The sequence below is a fragment of the Odontomachus brunneus genome, unplaced genomic scaffold (assembly GCF_010583005.1).
Source record: "Odontomachus brunneus isolate Ranch 3 - 2012 unplaced genomic scaffold, Obru_v1 Obru_scaffold_003, whole genome shotgun sequence".
Taxonomy (NCBI): domain Eukaryota; kingdom Metazoa; phylum Arthropoda; class Insecta; order Hymenoptera; family Formicidae; genus Odontomachus; species Odontomachus brunneus.
In genome coordinates, this window is record NW_022639453.1 from 4,646,310 (window position 1) to 4,651,370 (window position 5,061).

Consider the following 5,061-nt stretch of genomic DNA (forward strand, 5'->3'; position numbering starts at 1 on the left):
CGAAGACTTTTTTTTCAATTTGATCTAAAGTATAAGTACACGACGGTAGTCGTTGCTATTATAACTCATTTACCATATCCTGTATGATCATTCACACATTTTCTACAATTAATATCTCGATAATTATTGCAAATATCGCAGAACGGTATAGGACTTTTATGTTTATCTCAACCTGTTCTACGTCCCCACAAAATGCCCGGAGGAGAGGGTAAGACACCCTGTATATATACCTTTGACTATATATGGACTGCGCGCGCGCTAGTCGCTTATCTTTCCGTGCAGTTTGCTATTATTTATAGCACCACCAGTACCGAATAACAACCTTTATCTAATATATCGTGAATTATAATATCATTAAAATATATGAAAAATATACTTTTATTATTTATCACTGAAATATTTTTAAATTATCGTAAAAACTTTTTTGTAACAAATAGTGTTAAAAAGTATATTTCTAATACATCTTAATTATATCACAATTCATGATTATGGACGAAACAATCTTTAAATGAACAAAACAGAAATAAAAATAAGGTTGCAGTTTAGGAAATTGCCTGTAATTTATTTGATTACTGACGACGCTGTGGATGTTAGCAGAAGTCTAAGGTCACTCCTGCCAGTTCATAGTTATATAGCTAAAAATCTACACATAAGATGTCTCAAGATGAAGTTAAAAAAATTCAATAATTTTATTATGATAAAAATTTTATAACTGTATTATTATGTTATTATATTATTACATTATCACGGATACACAAAACTTTTAGGTTTTATTTACCCTAATAACACAGATAGATTCTGAGAATGTTCGAAGAATATTATAAAAGTAGATTGTGTATATCACCTGAATGTTCGACATATGTACTATGTTTTACTAAGAATGTACTAAAAACATTCGTATGTCCCGATTATCCGCTCCTTCAGTATATACTGAAAACCTATAGTATATCACAAGTATATTCAAGGAATATGTAGAGTACGTAATAGCAAATTTTATGTATGTTCTAATAGAATATATATCATTTTATGTATGTTCTAATAGAATAAGATATCAAGTAGGTATATTAATTTATATAATTCAAGATATAACTTTACTAAAATAGTAGTACGCTCAATGCATGTCGCGCGTCGCGTGCGAGTGTGTCCTGTGTCCTACGTTTTATGTAAACAGATCCTGATAACCAATGTTTGTACAGCGCTGGAAAAAAAGCACCATTGATCTGTTCTTTTCAACTGAATTAGTAACACTAATTGTTGAATAAATGTACGCACGCTGAAGCTTGAGAATCTTGTATGGTTCATATGCTTCGATATGTATGTATATTTTTTGAAGTAGTGCAACAAGTTCAGGTAGAATGAACAGACCAAATTGTTAAAATTCTCCCTGTTACTATAAAGCAGTAAATTGATTAACTGCCACAAATGTAGTCCGACCAATCTTACAAATGCTTCGAAATGTTCAAAATATATATTAACAAAATATATATACAATATATATTAACAAAATATATATACAAAATATATATATTTTAAATATATATTGTAATATTATATTAAAATATATGAAAAATATACTTTTAAACACTGTTTATCACTGAAATATTTTTAAATTATTGTAAGAACTTTTTTGTAATAGTGTTAAAAAGTATATTTCTAATACATCTTAATGATATCACAATTTATGATTATAAACAAAACAATCTTCAAATAAACAAAACAGAAATAAAAATACGATGGCAGTTTAGAAAATACAATATATAATATTATTAACCCCTTAACGCTCGTTTTTTTTTTTTTTTTTGAGATAAACGGTCAGAAATAAACTTCCAATAAACTTCAGTCCAAAATAATCATTTTTTTTTATTGAAGATAATTAGTATTTGAATAGTTCTTTATTTGAAAATAAGTATGTAAACTCAATTTTTATGGATAAAAAGGTTCAAAACTCTACTCAAAATTTTCATTACCTAATCTGACACATATATACAAGTTTTATAGCACAGAAAAAATTTGAAATCAGTAAAATTGGGTTATGATTTATAAAAGTTACGCTAAAAAATAAAAAATCAGTTTTGGATTGGAGCTTTCTACACTTAATTGGCATCAAATTCTTCCTGCACTTAAAGTTTTGTCATCATAACGATCCATTTTAATTTTATAATCACTAAAGTTACTAAAGTCTGAAATACTTTCCGACCAATTGGCATATTAAAAATCATTGAGTTGATGCATGAGTTTAGTACGTGCCCGAGCAGCACACATTCACGTGTATTTTAATAACACAAATTTTAAAGTCGCCCGAGTCACACTCGGGCATAAGCAATCTGTCAGTTACCCGCACCCGAATGTGACTCGTTTAGGAGGGTTAAAGGGTTAATTATTACAATATAAAATATATATTTTAAACATTTCAAAGCATTTGTAAGATTGGCCGGACTATATTTGTGACAGTTAATCAATTTACTGCTTTATAGTAACAGGGAAAATTTGATCAATTATTTGATTTGTTCGTTCTACCTGAATTTGTTGCACTACTTCAAAAAATATACATATATATTGACGCCCATGAAGCGTACGTACAAGATTCTTAATCTTCAGTGTGCGTACATTTACTGAACTAGTGTTACCAGTTCAGTTGAAAAAAACACATCAATTGTGCTCTTTTCTCAGAGCTGTACGTTCATTGGATATCAGGGTCTGTCTACATAAAACGTAGGACACAGAACACATTCGTACGCGACATGCAATGAGAGTATTACTATCCAGGTAAAGTTATATTTTGAATTATATCTTGAATTATGTAAATTAATATACCTATTTGATATATCTTATATATATTTTATTAGAACATATAAAATTAATTATTAATGTACATATTCCTTGAATATACTTGTGATATACTATGGGACATTTTCAGTATATACTGAAAAAGCGGATAGTCGGGACATATGAACGTTTTTAGTACACTCTCACAAAGAAACCCACACAAGTGTCCGCCTCTGATTTTCATGAAATTATAATATGTTGTACTTTAGATTAAAATAACAAATACGTTTTTTATTATATGTGCCCTTTCACAAGTTTAAGAGGTGAAATACCTTTTTGAGGAAAATCGGTTTTTTTTCATTCCAAAGGAATATAATGAAAACTATAAGAGATAGAAAAAATATTTTGAATAAAAGTTGAATGATTTGAAGAGTATTTTACAGAATTTATTTTAATAATTATAATAAAGAGAAGTAGTGGGGGAAATATTAACAAAAAAATATTTTTTTTTCAAATAATTTCTGTAAAGTACTCTTCAAACCATCCAACTTTTATTCAAAATATTTTTTTCTATCTCTTATAGTTTTTATTATATTCCTTTCGAATAAAAAAAACCGATTTTCTTCAAAGGAGTATTTCATCTCCTAAACTTGCAAAAGGGCATATATAATAAAAAAAAAACGTATAAAAACATATAATAAAAAAAACATCTATAACGTAATTTTGATCTAAAGAACAACATATTACAAGTTCATGAAAATCAGAGGCAGACACTTGTGTGAGTTTCTTTGTTAGAACATAGTACGTATCTTGAACATTCAGGGGATATACACAATCTACTTTTACGATATTCTCAGAATCTACATGTGCTGGGAGGGTCCCGATTGCCTACAAATTAATTGCCTACAGTATCGATTGCTGACATTCAACTTATCCACATTTCATTTGCACACAAAAATTATTGCCTAGAACAATTACCTACAAGTTGTATTACGCACAAATAAAAAATTAAAAGCCGAACGCTCGTTTGCACACACGACACTTGCGCACAAATCACATTGCACACATAATATTATTGCCTACATTATGATTGCCTATATGCTCTATTGCGCACAAATAAAAATTAAGAGACGAATGAACGTTCGCGCACAAAAATTATTGCCTACAGTAAGATTGCTTACAAGTTCTATTGTACACAAATAAAAATTAAGAGACGAATGCACGTTTGCGCACAAAAATTATTGCCTACAGTAAGATTGCTTACAAGTTCTATTGTGCACAAATAAAAAATTAAGAGACGGACGTACGTTTGCACACACTAAACTATTGCGCACAAGCCACATTGCGCACATAATATTATTGCCTACAGTACGTTTGCCAACAAGTTCTATCGCGCACAAATAAAAATTAAGAGACAAACGTACGTTTGCACACAAAAATAATTGCCTACAGTACGATTGCCTACAAGCTCTATTACGCATAAATAAAAATTAAGAGACGAACGTACGTTTAAAAAATTGGTAATTATCCAGTTATACCATGTATCTCTAGCTATGTAACTGAGGGGCTTTGCCCCCCAGACTCCCCGTATCACGGTGGGATGGGAGCTACAATCTTTCGTGAGAAATTCACTCTTTAGCCCCCCAGTCACATAGCTAGAGATAGATGGTATGACAACGCGTGGATTGAGCCTATTTTCATCGAAATCGGAGGTGTTGCCGCTAAACTAAATAATTACCATATTATGTGTGCAAACGAGCGTTCGGCTTTTAATTTTTTATTTGTGCGTAATAGAGCTTGTAGGCAATCGTACTGTAGTCAATTATTTTTGTGTGCAAACGTACGTTTATCTCTTAATTTTTATTTGTGCGCAATAGAGCTTGTTGGCAAACATACTGTAAGCAATAATATTATGTGCGCAATGTGGTTTGTGCGCGATAGTTTGGTGTGTGCAAACGTACATCCGTCTTTTAATTTTTTATTTGTGCATGGTAGAACTTGTAAGCAATCTTACTGTAGGCAATAATTTTTGTGCGCAAACGTGCATTCGTCTCTTAATTTTTATTTGTGCGCAATAGAGCATATAGGCAATCATACTGTAGGTAATAATATTATATGTGCAATGTGATTTGTGCGCAAGTATCGTGTGTGCAAACGAGCGTCCGGCTTTTAATTTTTTATTTGTGCGTAATACAACTTGTAGGTAATTGTTCTGTAGGCAATAATTTTTGTGTGCAAATGAAATGTGGATAAGTTGAATGTCAGCAATCGATACTGTAGGCAATTAATTTGTAG

General features: G+C 30.6%; 1 protein-coding gene across 4 annotated transcripts in view; it reads left to right on the plus strand.

Moving 5' to 3' along the window:
• Nucleotides 1–5,061, plus strand: part of LOC116843614 (semaphorin-1A-like) — a 711,737-nt gene that overhangs the window by 674,325 nt on the left and 32,351 nt on the right. The gene's annotated exons all lie outside the window — the stretch shown is intronic.